Raw genomic sequence first — 7,646 nt, forward strand, 5'->3', positions numbered from 1 at the left:
AACCTAAAGAAAGAGATGCCAATGACCAAACAAGAAGCCTACAGAACTCCAAATAGAATGGACCAGAAAAATAAAACTCATTCCATCATATAATAATCATAACAGCACATACAGAAAACAATGAAAGAATATTAAAAACAGTAAAGGAAAAAGTTCAAGTAACATATAAAGGCAGATCTGTCTATCAGACTTACAGCAGACTGCTCAACAACAGAGAGTATGAAAGTTAAAAGATCCTGGACAGATAGCATACAGACCCTATGAGAACACAAATGCCAGTCCAGACTACTATACCCAGAAAAACTCTCAAATAAATAGAATAGATGGAGAAACCAAGATATTCCATGACAAATTTACACAATATCTTCATACAAATCCAACCCTATGAAGAATAGTAGATGGAAATCTCCAACAAAAGGAGGGAAAACACAACCTAGAAGAAGCAAGAAAGTAATCTTCTTTCAACAAGCCCAAAAGAAGATAGTCACACAAACATAAATCCACCTCTAACAACAAAAATTACAGGAAGCAACAATCACTTTTCCTTAATATCTCTTAACACCAATGAAATCAATTCCCCTATAAAAAGAAATAGACTAAGTGACTGGATACATAAACAGGATCCAGCATTTTGTTACATACAGGAAACATACCTCAGTGACAAAAACAGAAACTATATCAGAGTAAAAAGCTGGAAAACAATTTTCCAAGCAAAAAGTTCCAAGAAAGAAGCTGGAGTAGCCATTCTGATATTGAATAAAATCGAATTTTCAACCAAAAGTTATGAAAAAAGATAAAGAAGGACACTTCATATGCGTCAAAGGAAAAATCTACCAAGAAGTTTCAATTATGAACACCTATGCTCCAAATACAAGAATATCCACATTCATAAAAGAAACCTTACTAAAGCTCAAAGCACACATTGCACCTCACACAATAATAGCAGGAAACTTAAACACCCCACTCGCATCGATGGACAGATCATGGAAACAGAAACTAAGCAGAGCCACACAGAACCTAACAGAAGTTATGAACCAAATGGATTTAACAGATATCTATAGAACATCTCATCCTAAAATAAAAGAATATACCTTCTTCTCAGCACCTCATGGTACCTTCTCCAAAACTGACAATATAATTGGTGATAAAACAGGCCTCAACAGATACAAGAAGATTGAAATAATCCCATGCATTCTATCAGATCATCATGGACTAAGGCTGGTCTTCAATAACAACAAAAACGACAGAAAGGCTACATATACATGGAAGCTGAACAATGCTCTACTCAATGATAACTTGGTCAAGGCAGCAATAAGGAAAGAAATTATAGACTTTTTAGAATTTAATGGGATTCCACCTCACACCAGTCAGAATGGCTAAGATAAAAAAAACTCAAGGGACAGGAGATGCTTGCAAGGATGTGGAGAAGAGGAACACTACTCCACTGTTGAAGGGATTGCAAACTAATACAACCACTTTGGAAATCAGTCTGGAGGTTTCTCAGAAAATTGAACATTGTACTATCTAAGGACCCAACTACACCTTTCCTGGACATATATGCAAATATGCTCCAACATATAACAAAGACACATGCTCCACTATGTTCACAGCAGTCTTATTCATAATAGCCAGAAGCTGGAAAGAACCCAGATGCCCTTCAACAGAGGAATGGATTCAAAAAATGTGGTACATATACACAATGGAGTACTACTCAGCTATCAAAACAATGACTTCATGAAATTCATAGGCAAATGGGTTGAACTAGAAAATACCATCCTGAGTAAGGTAAGTCAATCAAAGAAAAACACACTTGGTATGCACTCACTGATAAGTGGATATTAGCCCAAAAGCTCGAATTACCCTAGATGCAATCCACAGACCACATGAAGCTCAAGAAAAAGCATGACCAAAATGTGGATGCTTCACTCCTTCTTAAAAAGGGAGACAAAAATATTCATAGGAGGGGATAGTGAGGCAAAGTTTAGAGCAGAGACTGAAGGAATGGCCATTCAGAGCCTGCCCACATGTGGCCCATACATATACAGCCACCAAAACTAGATAAGATGGATTAAGCAAAGAAGTGCATGCTGACAGGAACCAGATATAGATCTCTCCTGAGAGATAAATCCAGAGCATGTCAAATACAGAGGTGAATGCGAGCAGCAAACCACTGAACTGAGAATGGGACCCCCGTTGGAGGAATTAGAGAAAGGATTGAAAGAGCTGAAAGGGCTTGCAACCCCATAAGAAAAACAATGCCAACCAACCAGAGCTCCCAGGGACTAAACCACTATCCAAAGACTATACATGGACTGACCAATGGCTCCCGCTGCATATGTAGCAGAAGATGGCCTTGCTGGGCACCAATGGAAAGAGAAGCCCTGCCAAGGTTGGTCCTCCAGTGTAGGGGATTGTCTGGAGCAGGGAGGTGGTAATCAGGGGGTAGGTAGATGGGGAAGGGAACACCCTTATAGAAAAAGGGGAGGTGGAGGGGATAGGGGCTTATAGACAGGAAACCAGGAAAAGGAATAACATTTGAAATGTACATAAAGAAATATCCAATAAAAATTAAATTAAATTTAAAAAGAAAGAAAAAAAGAAAATGAAGGCACAACGTACCCAAACATATGGGACACAGTGCTAAGAGGAAAACAGTGCTAAGAGGAAAACTCATAGCTCTTCAAAAAGAAACTGGAAAGAGCACAGACTAACAGCTTGACAGCATACCTGAAAGCTCTAGAAAAAAATGAAGCAAATAAACGCAAGAAGAGTAGACAGCAGGAAATAATCAAACTCAAGACTGATATCAACTAAGTAGAAAGAAAAAAAAACTATACCAAGAATCACCAAAATCAGAAGTTCATTCAAATCAACAAGATAAATTAAACCCTTGGCCAGACTAAATAGAGGGCAGAGAGACAGTATCCAAATTAAGAAAATCAGAAACGAAAAGGGAGTCATAACAACAGAAACTTAGGAAATTCAAAAAATTATCAGATACTACTACAAAAGCCTATACACAACAAAACTGAAAAATCTGGATGAAACGGACAATTTTCTTCACAGATATCAGGTACCAAAGTTAAATCAGGATCAGATAAACCACCTAAAAATTTCCATATCCCCTAAAGAAATAGAAACAATCATCAAAGTCTCCCAGGACCAGATAGGTTTAGTGCAGAATTCTATCAGAACTTCAAAGAAAACCTATTCAAATTATTCCACAAAATAAAAACAGAAGGAACACTACCCAGTTCATCCTACATAGCCACAAATATGCTTATACTTAAACCACACATCCAACAAAGAAAGAGAACTTCAGACCAATTTCCTTTATGAATATCAATGCCAAAATACTGAATAAGATTTCCACAAACCAAATCCAAGAATATATCAGAACGATCATCCATGATTATCAAATAGGATTCAGGGATGGTTGAATATACCAAAATCCATCAACGTAATCCACTATGTAAACAAACTCAAAGAAAAAACCCACAATGATCATCTCATTAGATGCTGAGAAAGCTTTTGACGAAACTTAACATCCCTTCATAATAAAAATCTTGAAAAGATCAAGAATTCAAGGCCCATACCTGAACATAGTAAACGCAATATACAGCAAACCAGTAGTCAACATCAAACTAAATGGACAGAAACTTGAAACAATCCCACTAAAATCAAGGACTAGACAAGGCTGCCCACTCTATACCAACCACTTCAGTGTAGTACTCAAAGTCCTACCCAGAGCAATCAGACAAAAAAAGAGGTCAAAGGGATAGAAATTGGAAAGGAAGAAGTCAAATATCACTATTTGCAGATGATATGATAGTATACTTAAGTGACCCCAAAAGTTCCACTAGAGAACTACTAAACCTGAATATAAACCTGGATATAAAATTAACTCAAACAAATCAGAAGCCTTCCTCTACTGCAAGGATAAACAGGCTGAGAAAGAAATTAGGGAAATGACACCCATCACATTTAATGTCACAAATAACATTAAATGCCTTGGTGTAACTCTAACCCAAGCAAGTGAAAGATCTGTATGACAAGAACTTCAAGTCTCTGAAGAAAGAAGTTGAAGAAGATCTCAGAAGATGGAACGATCTCCCATGCTCATAGATTGGCAGGATTAATATTGTAAAAATGGCCATCTTGCCAAAAGCCATCTACAGATTCAATGCAATTCCCATCAAAATCTCAAGTCATTTCTTCACAGAGTTAGAAAGCAATTTGCAAATTCATTTGGAACAACAACAAAAAAAGGGATAGCAAAAACTATCCTCAACAATATAAGAACCTCTGGGGGAATCACCATCCCTGACCTCAAGCTGTATTATAGAGCCATAGTGATTTTAAAAAATTATGGTATTGGTACATAGACAGACAGGCAGATCAGTGGAATAGAATTGAAGACCCAGAAATGAACCCACACAGCTATGGTCACTTAATCTTTGACAAAAGAGCTAAAACCATCCAGTGAAAAAAATCAGCATTTTAAAGTGGTGTTTGTTCAGTTGGAGGTCAGCATGTAGAAGAATGCAAATTGATCCATGCTTATCACCCTGTATAAAACTCAAGTCCAAGCGGATCAAGGGCCTCCACATAAAATCAGATACACTCAAATTAATAAAAGAGGAAGTGGAAGTGCCTGGAACACATGGCACAGGGGAAATTTCCTGAACAGAACACCAATGGCTCATGCTCTAAGATCAAGAATCTACAAACAGGACCTCAAAAAATTGCAAAGCTTCTGTAACGTAAAGGACACTGTCCATAGGACAAAACAGCAACCAACAGATTTAGAAAAGATTCTTACAGTTTTACATCAGATAGAGAGCTAATATCTAATATATACAAAGAACTGAAGAAGTTAGACTCTACAGAACCAAATAACCATATTTAAAAGTGGAGTAAAGAGCTAAATAGAGACTTCTCAACTGAGGAATATAGAATGGCCGAGAAGTACCTAAAGAAATGTTCATCATCCTTAGTCATCAGGGAAATGCAAATCAAAACAACCCTGAGATTCCACCTCACACCAGTCAGAATGGCTAAGATAAAAAACTCAAGTGACGGCAGATGCTTGGGAGGATGTGGAGAAAGAGGAACACTCCTCCATTGTTGGTGGGATTGCAAGCTGTTACAACCACTCTGGAAATCAGTCTGGTGATTCCTCAAAAAATTGGGCATAGTGCTACCTGAAGACCCAGATCTACCACTCCTCGGCATCTATGCAAAAGATACTCCAACATATAACAAGGACACATGCTCCACTGTGTCCATAACAGCCTTATTTGTTATAGCCAAAAGCTGGAAAGAACCCAGATGCCCTTCAACAGAGGAATGGATACAGAAAATATGGGACCTTTACACAATGGAATCCTACTCAGCTATTAAAAGCAATGACTTCATGAAATTCTTAGGCGAATGGATGGAACTAGAAAATATCAGCCTGAGCAAGGTAACCCAATCACAAAAGAACACACATGATATGTACTCACTGATAAACGCATATTAGCTCAAAAGCTCGGATTACCCAAGATACAATCCACAAACCACATGAAACTCAAGAAGATGAAAAACAAAAATGTGGATGCTTCAGTACTTCTTAGAAGGGGGAACAAAATACTTACAGGAGGAAATATGGAAACAACGTATGTAGCAGAGTCTGAAGGAAAGGCCATCCAGAGACTGCCACGCCCAGTCACTACTGGGGATGCCAAGAGGTGCATGCTGACAGGAGCCTGATATAGCTGTCTCCTGAAAAGTTCTGCCAGAGCCTGACAAATACATAGACAGATGCTAGCAGCCAACCATTGAACTGAGAATGGGGTTCCCAATGAAGAAGTTAGAGAAAGAACTGAGGTAACTAAGAGGGTTTGCAACCCCATAGGAAGAACAATATCAACCAACCAGACACCCCAGAGGATGACCTGTCAGGCATCAATGGGAGGAGAGGCCCTTGGTCCTATGAAAGCTTGATGCCCCCATGTAGAAGAATGCCAGGGCACGGAGTTGGGAGGGAGTGGGTTGGTGAGTGGGGGAGCAACCTCATGGAGGTAGGGGTTGGGGGAATGGGATAGGGGCTTTCCAGAGGGGAAACTGGTAAAGGGTAACATTTGAAGTATAAATAAAGAAAATATCCAATAAAAGAGAAGGAAAAAAAAGTTAAAAAAAAAAAGAAGAAGAAGAGCTAATTGAGGAATTATACAACCTGAGTAGGGATGCCTGATTACACTTTGTGTGTACTAACCACCTCACTCATTTTACCTTAATGATGATCCAAACTACAGCTGCCATCTATGAATTCAGCTAGGACCCCCCCCCAGTATTCTCCAATACCCCAAGCCCCAGCCCTCCAGAATAGAAAGGAAGTCATCACACAGTTCTTTGTGACAAGAGTAATGCCTAGGCACCCAGGATAAAACTCTTTCCTGACCCCTGAGGATGTGTCCACTGCAGGCATTATAGCTTTCTTGGGCTCCAAACCTAGTGACATTGTGGTCATTCTTAGCCAGTTCCCAGGGTTATGGTGTCCTTTGTATTGCCAGCCTTGACCCAACCTGCATACACAGTATTTTTCTCTACCCACAGATTCCTGGGGGAATTAAACCAAGCAGCTCACCTTGCCAGCAGTTCCTCAACAACTTACTTTGTTCAGGAGCAAGGTGCAAGGTCCCTTCTACTTTTGACCTTTTCCAGTTGTCTAGAAGAATTCTGTAGTAGTCCCTCCTCCAGAACAACAGTTCTCAACTGTAGGCCGTGACCCTTTTGGGAGGTGAATGACCCTTTCACAGGGGTCACCTAAGACCATCAAAAAACACAGATATTTACATTAAGATTCTTAACAGTAGCAAAATTATGAAGCAGCAGCAAAAATAATTTGATGGTTGAAGGTCACCACAATGCGAGGAACTGTATTAAAGGGTCATAGGTTTAGGAAGGTTGTCCATTAGTCTAGACCCACCATTAGCTCTCCATTCTCCTCTATCTTATAGGACAGTAGCTCCCTTCAGAAATTCTTGGGCCCCACATCAATACTTCTGGCTTCTTCGATGGCCTTTTGGATTTGTGGGTCAATATAATTTTTAGTGTTGAAAGAGATAGATGATTAATGTGTGCTAATGATTTTCTGCCTTGCCTCCTAGACTCCAGTCACAAGGGCAGCATTAAAGTATTCAGTGCTTCACTTGTTTGTCTAAGGAATTCACTGTCTGGCTTATCTGAAACAGCACTTTGTCCTTAGCTCCAGTATCCCTCTCTTCTGTGTAATTTAGTGTATCTGGGTCGACTTTTTTCTTCGTCCTCCCAGCACTGCCCTCCATCCTAGAGTCAGAAACTACCATAAATATGAAAAGAAAGTTTATTCTCCGTCTTTGGCATGTCTTACAAATTCCTGTCAGTAACTATCAATTTAACAGGTGTCTCTTGTTGTAAAGACCATCGTCCCCTGGATAAGGTCCCCATACAAGTTGTAAGGCTCCTATTGTCATATATTCTAAGATTGTTTTCTTTCAACAATGAATGATACTTGGATCTTAGAACACAGACCCTGATATGTCCTGAACATTTCATGTCCTAGCTGTTTTGTGAAGCAAACCTGAGTTCCCATCCCTCCAAGAATGGGTATACACATGATG

This window comes from Rattus rattus, chromosome 1, assembly GCF_011064425.1.
Source record: "Rattus rattus isolate New Zealand chromosome 1, Rrattus_CSIRO_v1, whole genome shotgun sequence".
In the NCBI taxonomy this organism is placed as follows: Eukaryota; Metazoa; Chordata; class Mammalia; order Rodentia; family Muridae; genus Rattus; species Rattus rattus.